An 11,841-nucleotide genomic window follows, 5' to 3' on the forward strand; every position below is an offset into this window, starting at 1 on the left:
TAAAAAATCACTATCAGTGTCTAAGTGAGTGGACTGGAAAATGACCTAAAAATATTGAGTCTCCACTGCACAGGAATGGGGATAAAATACATTTGAATTTGGTATTGATTTGCCATTTTTTAGTAATTAAGAGTAAATTAGCTGGGTTGTTGACTAGCTGTATGGGCTAATTTCACGATGTAGGTTCAGAATGTGGTCAGGGATGGAAAAATTAATTTCTAAAACCCACATATCATCTATTCTTAGCTGGGCTGTAAATCCATTATATTTTTTTTTTTTCTGGAGGTCAGTCTACCCCAAGCAAAAATGGGGTAAGGATTTTTTTTTTCATCACTTTTTCTAATTAAAGATGCATCTCCAAACAGTGCAAAACGACACGTCCGTAGATGTGAAATTATCTTAACAGACACACACTAAAAAAAGAAACATAGCCACACTGCTAATGGTTACTTCAAAAATAGAGCTCACTATACTTCTAAGTGAACTGGTTTACCATTAAGAATAAGCTAACAAAAAAAAAAACAAAAAAAAAAAACAGATAGTTAAAACTTTCCTCCAAAACTTGAGCTGTCTGCTTTGTTCAATAAGAAGAAAATGCCTTGAAAGAATATGCAATCCCTTTCATCTGTGGAAAGTCAGTGGGAAGTATGGAAATGATTTTCACAAGTCTGCTGCTCATGTTGTAACTAATTTGTAGCCATATTAAAGGAAAAGAAATTGTGTTTCTTTTTTTAGGAGGATATCAATTAAGTAATAATTTCAAATAGTACTTGGGAGACGAGCACCTGTCACATCCTTTGATGGCCAGCAGGAGGCCTAAGAATCAGTGTGTTTTCACTCAGCAATTTCTGACTGAGAAATTAGTTTTATTTGTTTATAAAACTAAACTTTTATTAGAAAAAAAACAGAATGCTCAGTCTCCTTGGTAACCAACAGCTTTACTGGCTGATAGTTGTATTTAATCTTTCAAACATAGTTCACAGATAAAATATTGAAAAAATGTAGTCATGTTAACATCATAACCTTTGCAAGACCTAGGAAATAAAATCACTGTAGAAGCCTCTTTAAAATAATAATTTATAGGGTTTTTTAGTGAATCTATATTGATATATACCTGTTTTATTTTCTCGTTTACATGCTTAAATTTTGTGTTACGAACATCGGTAAGGGTCCCCTTTGATTTCTGACCCATCCTGATTATTATCCACATCATCCTTCATCAGTCCACAGTCTCCACAGTAACTGTTGTGATTCAGAAATAACACCGCCCCTTCCTAAAAGTTTTAGAAGCAAATCCAACAATGGTTGTTCATGTTGAAGGGTGCCTTGTAAAAATCCCAGAGGAACAGCGCCTGACACTGGTTTACTGAAGCAAAGAAGAAAGACATCCTAGATTAACCATACTGCCTCCACCGCTACTACACATATGCATATTTGAAGCTCATGTCAGATGGTATCGCTCATGTTTCTTCAGGCTCAGCTCATTGGGTGTTTGTGATTTTCGATTAGAAGAGTGAGTAGGCGTCTTTTAACCTCACATGCCCTGACGCCTCAGGCGAATACAGCACATGCTTACCTAAAAGTCAATGCACTGGTACAGCCTATAAGAATTAGAAATAGTGGGAAATCAGGAGGGAGAAAGGGCACATCTGTTAAAATCTGTTCATGCTTGTACTGAATGTGTTCTACTTTGTTAAGAGTTTATAAAATATGATGAACCAGTTAAAGTCCCTGATGTGCCAAATTGGGATCTAGATGATGACTTGTTCCTTTTATTTGCGCTCGAGAGTTTAGCTAGCACAACTCCTAAATGTGTAGCAGTTACACATTTATTATTGTGTATGCCTTATGCATGTGGATCCCTTTGCTATGAAGCTGAGTAATCAAATCCAGCAACCAGTTCCATGTGGAGAAGTGTTTATTTAGCCTCTCAAGGGTAACATGAGCAGTTATTTCATTTAAAGTAGACAAACTCCCCATAGTAATAGCCTGAGGGGCTTGCCAAATTCATTTATTATCATTGTAAAACATGCAGAATACATGTGTAAACAAGAAGCGAGGGAAAATAGTTGAGGTCAGATCAAAGTAAAGGGTTCAAGTTTCCATAAGGGGATCTCCGCTGTACGTTTTCTAGCATGCGGCATCCAAATGGAGTAGTAGAAATGTTTTTGCTTTTTGTAAGTTCTCCTAAGCTGTGAAACCAATCAGTATTTTTTCTACATTGTGTTGAGGGTCATATAGAAAAGAGGATCTCTGCAGCCATAAAACGAGAGTAATTTCTGAAAAACATTCACCTGCTGACACTTGTGTATTAGACAGTTGTATAAGGTCACTCAAACTAATATTAATGTATGTTGCTTCACCGTGTGTTACTAATTCAAAAATCATGTTAAGCTTCCATCCAATGGTAAAGTAAAAGGACGCTAAAAAGAAATTAAAAATCTTCTTGCTTATCCAAGAAAATTCATTTTTACACTTTATTTGCATGTTTTTTCATATCGGGCAATGTTTTTAATTTAGAGGGATCAGAATTAAGTGGAAAAATTCATAGATTTATACAGTAACAGCATATCCACCTTATATCCAATTCCTGCTGTTCAAAGAGGCCCAACCGGATGATTTAATGGCTTGTTTTTCATTACTATTTAGATATCTTTATCCGGGTGGGTTTGCCTGACCTTTAGACGATAAAGCCTCATTAAAATGATCCATTTTAATTTGTTAAAGAACTGGCCCTATGCAGTCAAATGTTTATGCTTGTGGGGGTGTTTTCCAAAATTCTGACCTTTAATTATTGCATCCCTACTGAACTCGCAATCATTTTGCCCTCTTCTTCTTCTTCTTCTTTTTCTTCTTCTTCTTCTTCTTCCTTCACACCTCTGTCATGAGTTGAAGCCAGTAGTTGACATCAACTTTGCAACCTTCACAAAAACAAATACATATTCATATAAACTAAAAGTTTTGAGTAAAAAATGTGCTGAGTTGATGAGCATGTGGCTCTATTTACACTCAACATTACTATTTACAGTGGTTCTGATCCTTTGGCTGCCATAAGCCGACTTCCTGTCACACATCAGCCAGCTCTTTACTGGTGGAGGTGAGGATTTGTGTCATTCCAGCTTATTACAGGAATGGGTCCCTGGTGCTGTGTATATGAATTATGCAGCAGTTGGATGGCTTAGAGAACAATGCCTGATGATGACAGCGCTGTAGAAATTTGTGGCATTTTATCCCCCAGTGCCTGCATTCAACACAAAATCCACCAACCAGGTTTCGGTAACAGCTCTGAGAGCTCATTTATGCCAAATTCTGCTTCAGATATAAGTGGAAGGGTAGTCTAAAAAGGTGGATGTCTTTTTTTTTTTTAAATGACAAGAGTAAGTTTGCATTCTGCAATATTAAAATAAATGTAAAAATGATTGGGAGAAAAATTCTGGGCAGAAGTTGTAATAATGCTTCATCATTAAAACTGATGAAACTTAATGCTTTACTTGATATAGTTAGTTTTGGATTTAGTGACGGAAGTCCAAAACTGACCGGCATTATTAGGAATGCAGGTCTTAATAAAAGTAAAGGTGTTTATATGGATTATTTTATCCAGGTTTATGTTTTCTACTAACTGAAAATGCTACATTTATATCTAACATTATTCTGAATGATAAATTATGCATTTTAAAATGTTCACTGAAGATTAACAGGAGACAAAAACACTTAATGAAGTTGTAGTCATTAAAGAGAGGTAACATGGACTATGCATGCCAGTTTAGCCCATGCTAACATGCATTTAGTTCTAATTGGTCTTATCTTATGGTCTTGTTCACGAATGAGGGAAGAATGGAGCGGGAGATCCACAGGCGGATTGGTGCAGCGTCTGCCGTCAAGTGGGCGCTGTACCACTCCCTCGTGGTGAAGGGAGAGCTGACTCAAAAAGCGAAGCTCTCGATTTGCTGGTCGATCTACGTTCCCACCCTCTTCTGTGGTCATGAGCTTTGGGTCACGGCCGAAAGAACGAGATCGTGGATACAAGCAGCCGAAATGGGTTTTTGCTGTAGGATGTCTGGGCTCTCCCTTAGAGATATGGAGCTCAGTCATCCGGGAGGGACTCAGAGTAGAGCTGCTGCTTCTTCACATCAAGAGGGGTCAATTGAGGTTGCTCAGGCATCTGGTCAGGGAGGAGGATTTGAGGAGACCCGGGGAAGAACCAGGACACGCTGGAGGGACTATGTCTCTCGGCTGGCCTGGGAACGCCTTGATTCCTCCGGAGGAGCTGGTGGATGTGGCTGGGGAGAGGAAAGTCTGGGCTTCCCTTCTGAAGCTGCTACCCCCGCGACCCGACCCGTGATAAGCGGAAGAAGATGGATGGATGGATGGATGGATGGATGGATGGATGGATGGATGGATGGATGGATGGATGGATGGATGGATGGATGGATGGATGGATGGATGGATGGATGGATGGATGGATGGTCTTATCCAGTACAAAATATTGCATCTGCAACCCTAACATTTTTATTAACTGTTTTTTAAATCTTCACCAGTTTTCCAGTTTTGTGAAATAAACTCACAGAAGCCCCTAATCGATGTCCATATGTAGAATCTTTTAGTTTATGGTAATAATGAATGTTTAAATTTAAAAAGCTGTTAGTTCAGCCGAGTGAAACGAGGTGAAAGTAATCAGCACAGACCCAGACATTCCCCCTCGCTCCAATTGTACCTTTTCATGGTCACACAGCAGCGTATGTGTGGGTGTGCGTGTACAGGCGTGTATGTTTGTGTGGATAAGGGGGAAGAAATTATCTTGGTTTCCATTGGGGTTAAAGAGAAGGTCTGAAAAGAGGCCAGCTGAAACAAGGAAGCAAATTTGCAGGATTCCCAGCAGCTTTGGGTCTTTCTGCTGCTCAGCCAATTAGGGTTAATTTCAGTGAGGGTTTTTCCAAGGGAATGTTAGATTGAATCTTTACAATGACCTACCTGACAACCAGCCTGACTTACTTTTAGTCACGATTTTTAATGGTCATCATTTAGTAGGAAGGGTATTTATGCTTTGGGTGGACATGTCCACACTTATTTAAATTTCTTCACAAGACCATGAGGCAGGTCTGGAAATGTACCTCAACATAGCTGTGCACTTTCAACACATACCTCAATACCTAGTTGGGCAAATGAGAGAATAACAAAAGTGGAGATTCATGTTTCAACCATAACATGCTAAAACAATCTCATATACATATTGCACATAATGTCAACAATCAAAAGACCACCTTTCCTTTCTGCCCACTTTCCTCAAGATGTCCATATTTTCACATTTTTACTTTATTTACACTCCTATGCAGGGATTGCTGTGAATGCCATAATTTATCAAGGCTGAAACAAGATAAAATATCCTCGAGTGGGAAAGCTGATTGGCAGAGGATGAGGAGGAGGACAGGTATGTGTGTGAATTTGTACATTTGTGTCATATTTTTAGGTTGAGTGTGAGTCAGATGCTATTAGAATAATATTTTTCTGAGTCCAATCTGACACCAAGAAAGAGGAACAAATATTTTCACTTTCCCACATGGCACCACGTTACAATGTATTTTTAAAAATTTAATAATTCAGAAATGTTTATGTTCATTACTACATTAGAAAACTCGCATACTAAGTAGATTTAAATGGCAGGAGTGTCTAAAACTTCAAGTCCAACAAATGTAAACATCAAGTTTCAGGGGTTTGGTACAAGTATGTTTGGATAAAGTGATATTCTTTAATAGTGTAAAAGCCTCTGCTCTGCGTCGGGTCGCCTCTGCACTCCAGAAGCACAGAATAAAACACGCAAGATCTAAATGCCTACATGCTGAGGAATGGCACAAAGACCTTAATGGGATTTGTTAAGTTACTTGCAGGATTTATGAGTGTCATTTTGATAACTGCATGTTAACCATTAACAAGTTAGCAGTAAGGTAAAAGCCAGGAATCCATTCAAATCAGTCATCCACACAAAGTAGTCCCAGATCATCACATTAAAATGAACTGACCTTGTCACAAGCTTACAGAGGTATTGTTTACTTGGGTAAACAATGTTTACCTGTTTACCCAAGTAAGCAATACTTATGTTTTGCTTCAAATGGTGCTCTGTTTTTTTTTTTTATGACTTGACACATTGATGTGCACTTAGTGATTTCAGTCAACGTTCCCATTCTGTTCAATGTTTTATCCATTAATAAGTAATAACCCTGCAGTTTATCACAGTCCAAAGACTTGGAAATAGCTTTGGAAATCTTTCCATACTGATAAATAATATCAGTCGTTTTTCATCTATTCTTAATTTTCTTGGAACTTGGTGTGTTGCCTTTAGAGATATTCTCACCCCTTTGAAGTTTTCAGACAGGTTTTCTTTAAGTAATTCATTAATTCTAAAATCTTCCCAAATAAAATTCTTAATTTGATATTTAGCAACAGGCAGATAGATTTGAATACCTTTTTTCTTAAAAAAAAAAAAAAATGACATCACCATCTACAAATTATTTTTGTATTTACTCAGGTGAACTTTGTTTGATATTAAAATAGTTTAGCGACATGAAGCATTTAAATACAAAAACAGCTAAAACAGAAAATATCTGTAAATCAGCTGTTTAGCTGTCAACTACACTATCCAAGTATATTCACAGGTTGATATGATATTTATAATTTCTCACCCAGCAAGATTAAAGTAAAAATTAAATGCATTAAAATGATCATGATGTACAGATTTTGGTAGTGCTTCTCCGAAAACACTGTAACCGGTTGGACTAAATATAGTTTGGCTGAGATAAAAAAAAAAACTTATTCAGATATTTGTATAAACTTATGCGTCTGGCTAACCGCTGCCTGAACTGCACTGAACTGTGGTAATGATTATTCAGTAGCAAATAATAATCACTTACAAATAAAAAATAAAAAAAATAAGCAGTTGAAAATTTGTTCCCCTCAGTTTGTTAACTTGTTATTGGGAGCTCACGTCAGCCTCCTACTGTAGGTGAAGCTTAAACACGGGTGGATTGAACTTGGCGCCAGATTGTAGAGCAGATTCTAGTCACTTTTCAAAGAAGTAAGAACAGAACTACGCAAATATAGCTGCAATATTTCTCACCATCATGAACAAGCTTTCATCCATAATGACTGTAGTGTTGCGTATGGATATGATGGAATTGGGTGACTCTTGATACACGCAGGGAGGACTGAGTTGCGTTCCAATAAAATCTCGAGCCTCAAGTGGCGAGAGTCTCTTTACAAGCTCTCTTCTGTGCTGCGTCAAAACAAAGCACATCATTTTAACAAAGAGGTCCCAGAGAAATAATAAAAAACAAACATCTAGTCTTTGATGTGAGTGACTTGAAAAAGTTAAAACTTACAATAATTAAAATGCAGAATATGAAACATCTGAACACAAAAACCATGCAAAGATCCACATATCACCACCAAAACAACAGGACCTCTGTACCTCCAGTTCAGCTCAACTCCTAAACATTCCCTGTTCCATCAACATCATCACCTAGAAAACTAATTTGGAGTTGGAAAAAGAGCAGGTGAATTGTGTTTATTGCCACTATCTCCCAGATTGCAACTTCTTAAGCTTTTTATCTACAAACTGTTGCTCTTTCATAACAATGCAGCTCTAACCTCTGGTTTGATTGGGTTCTGATATCAATCGTCTTTATCAGGAGTTATGTGCAAGCTTAAAGCAAGCATTGCCAAAGAGACGTCATTTTGTTTTGTCCTTGTAACACTGAAAATGAGGCAGTTTCAGTGTTACAAGCCATAGACCAGACCATCCTTGCTTCTTATTTCAACAGTGATTTGTAAAAGTTGGACAGTTTTAGCTCTAAAGCAAATAAATACAAATTTAATCTTTAAAGTGACACATGAAATGGGCGCCAGTTCTTCAGGTCTGATTACCATCACCCAAAGCCCATCGCATACATCTATTTTTTTATTTTATTTTACTTTATGATAATCCTCTTGTTTATCTGCCTGTTCACTAGGGAAAACCCATTTAGGGGAAGTGCTATAAATATTTTCATTCCACAAATAACATTTCATTACATTACTTCAAGAGGAGATGGATTTCATGAATTCCCGTTTGCCATTATTATGCCTACTGTGGAGTTATTGCCCCTTTGTTTTGTCGTCATAATTGGATTTTTTAAATCATCAAACAAATTGTGATACCAAACAAAGCTTCTAAATAATTTCAAATTGCAGTTTTTAAATGAAACTTTGGTTTGTTTAGGGAGCAAAGCTATCTAAATCACGCTAGCCCAAAGGGGGGAAGCAACTGCCTCTTTTGTTAAATTGTGAATTAAATGTGATTATATTATTTGGACAGTCGAGCTCAATTTGACAATCAAAACCTGATTACTCAGTCATAACAGACCTTAAATATAACCTCCGACAGAGTGAGGTTGTCTAAAAGATTGCAATAAACAACACCCTAATCTAAAAATAAAAGTTACAACAAAATCCCTAGCATTAGTTTTGAAGTAATTACAATGTCACAGCATACAGTCAGAGCAATTATCCGCAAATATGAAATGGTGGTGAAATAAAGGTGGGACTTCAACTTTTCAAAAAAGTCTTAATGAATGTTCAGAACTTTTTGAAAAAAAAATAATAATAATTAAAGCTCATATTTATTAAATTGCTACACTACTAATTCTTAAATGATTTAAAATATTTCAGTGTGACAAGAAATCTTTTTCACAACATTGTAACTCCTGCTTAATTTCATGTTTGGCATCAAACTGATTTTGATTTAAATATAATTCTGTTAGTTTTGAATGGTTTCTCCAATTACTTTTCCCAAATTAAAAGTATGAAACTGTTTTGTTGCCCTACAATTCATCTGGTATTTTGCAATGGAAACTCAATTCTTGCTGAGTTAATCAACAGGAAAGAGAAGTCGTAAACCTCTGACAGTTCATGAGGGGACAAATTATTAATAATAATAATAAAAAAAAACAAACAGCTTTTATATGTGAAAACGTCTGCCTACTCAACTGCCCAATAAAGGAGAGAAAAGTCTATAAACAGACTTCATCCCACAGGTTGTTGCTCTGCCAGTGCTCATCTGAAGTCAGGCCAAGTGAAGATGTTCACATAGACTCAGAGACACACACACACTTAAACTCATTCTATTAAACAAGTGTTCACTCCTCATTGGAAATCTAGCCAGGTATGTCCTTCATCTACTGCTCGTCGCACACAGCTGGGCCACAGGGCAGGAGGAAAGAGTCAATTAAAATAGATTCAGCTTCCTCATTGTGCTTCATCCCACACAGGCAGAGAAAGGTAGAGATAGAGGGATTAGCAAGCCATTTGCGAAGGAGAAGAGGGATTGTGAGTATAGTTGCAAACAATCAGTTATTTAGTGAGACAATAAGCAGATGTATCAGCGAAGGCAGCTCTTTAGTCTGTAGTTTCACACAAGATTGTGTGGAGGGTTGCAGACTGGAACTGACTCCCAGTGGGATCTTCAGTGGCATCGTCCCATCCCCGCTCCGCTTCTCATTTCCACTTTCCTCAACACATTCTTCTGCGTGAGTTTGTGAGACATTATTATTACTGCTAGTTTTGACACCCACATTGTAAATTTCCCATTCATAATGTGGGTAGCTGCCTGCACTCATGACTGAAACAAGGCTTTCTCATTGGCTTTTACAGTTGTTATCCTGATAATAGTTCAACTTTTACAAATTTTGTCACAGAAATTGGAGTACTTTAATGAAGCACAAATCGGTAGCATGTAGTGAGGTTGACTGGTGAGACATTGGCTCCTCAGGAGCTGGAAATAAAAATGTATTAAGTTCTTGGGGACTACTTATCTTCACACCAGTTTGTCACAATGCCAAAACTGAATAATTATTTTGGAATTGATCAAAGTAACTTTTGCTCCTGTGTCCCTAATGAGTTAATTAGGATTTGTAGAAAGAGCTGTTTGCTTTCTTGTGAGAGTGGGAAGTCACTGTGGCTCTTCCATGGGGCTAAAGTGGAAGTTAAAACACCCATCATGCAGTAATCAAGAAAATTCAATCGAATTCAGAGAGGTTTGCGGATGAAGTTTATGATGATGTGGAAAAATGTGAATCATGCTGACAGACACAGTGTTCATCTGGTTAAAATGACCTTAAATGTGGGCCCTTCTTATTTCCTTTTAAAAAACATCTTGAGTGAGCAGATGGCTCTGAGAGTACTAATCTGTCACCTAGATAAACACTCAAAAGATCACATGCATAAAATTAAAATTAGATATTGGTCTGAAACATAAACCTATGTCAATTTCTGAACTGTTTTTTTTTTTTTTCAACCCACTGGAAGGTCATGTTACATTTTTCATGACATGCACAGACACAACATAGTTTCCTTTGAGGATTATTAACTAAAATGTTAATAGTTAAGTGAAATGTGCCTGCTGTCACCCCAGCTGTTGGAGAAACATTAATACCAGTTATATAATTTTCTTTAGACAAGCATAAAAAAACCCAATTTCCATCAAGAGAAGAATATTTCAGTCCAGGCTGGAAAACATCCTCTCCCGTGACATCTGGATCTGTCTCTTTTTTTTTTTTTTTTTGGCTAAATGTATTAAACTCCCCGTCAAGCTAAGAACTGCCAAATATCTGTCAACAACAGAAACAGAGGGACCCAAAAACAGCATCTGAACATATCTGCCTCCATCTGCCTGTTTGCATATCTGCATTGGAAATTGCAGTCAGTAGCTGCAGTTGCGACCTGTCTTCATTTGCAAATAGAAGTGTAGGCAGCATCCCAATCAGATTGTGACTGATGTGGATTTTAGTTATGATCTTTGTCTTATTTCACGTTCCAAAACACAAACCAAATTCTTCTTTCTGACTAGCAAAACCTTTTCCCATTAAGAATCTCGTTTTTTGTTCTTCTTTGTAGATATTTCTAAATATTCCTCTTTTTGGAATTTAACTCGCACACATTGTCTTTTTATTATTATTATTATTATTATTCTTTTAGAGCCACTGTTTTCTTTGAATTTTGATGAAGTGAGTGAGATAAGCAGACACATCCACTTGACCTTTAAAGATCAAACGCATGCGGTCTGGCCTCTGATCCGTTTGAACGAAGAGCGCTCTCTTCTCACAGGCACTGGATGACAGAACAGCACTTGAGCAATAGAGAAAAAAAAATCACTTTAGTAAGGCCTAAGCATTTACACTTCAACGTATGGAGTACTGGAATCTCAATCATAATTTTATCACTGCTCAGAACTAAATCAGTTAAGTGGAGTCTGATTGTTGGATTCACTCCTCCCATTCCGCTAGGGGGCGCTGTAGTTGCTTTGCATTTGGGACGGGGGGGAAGATGAAACCAGTGAAGAAACTTACGGCAGGCCAGTAATGTACTGAGACTGTCGTTGGCTGAAACTAAAACGCTAAATATATCATAAAATCACATCTTATGAGTGTTGCCCAACGTGGTAAGTTTTATTAATGATGTTAGTTGTGAGAAGATATGATTTTTTGTTATCTGTTCGAAGCGTGAGCTCGGTAAATTTGCTAGAGCTAATTAGCATATGCTAGCTGTGTTTGCTGCACTGTGATGTTTGAATGCCGATGTTTATTACATTAAGAAGTGTTCTGAGAGTAAAATTTGTCTTATAACCAGTTAGTTAAGTCAATCCTAGCTCTTAAAACTATGTTTAAGTTTGTTTATTGAATATTGCAATACTAAGTATTGATGTTTTGTTTTTACTTTATTTACAGTTTAACCGGACAGCATGTCTGTGTAAAAGCACTGGGCAATAAAAATAACAACAGCTACAACAACAACGACTATCTTATGTTCTTTGTA

This window comes from Gambusia affinis, linkage group LG09, assembly GCF_019740435.1.
Source record: "Gambusia affinis linkage group LG09, SWU_Gaff_1.0, whole genome shotgun sequence".
NCBI lineage: Eukaryota > Metazoa > Chordata > Actinopteri > Cyprinodontiformes > Poeciliidae > Gambusia > Gambusia affinis.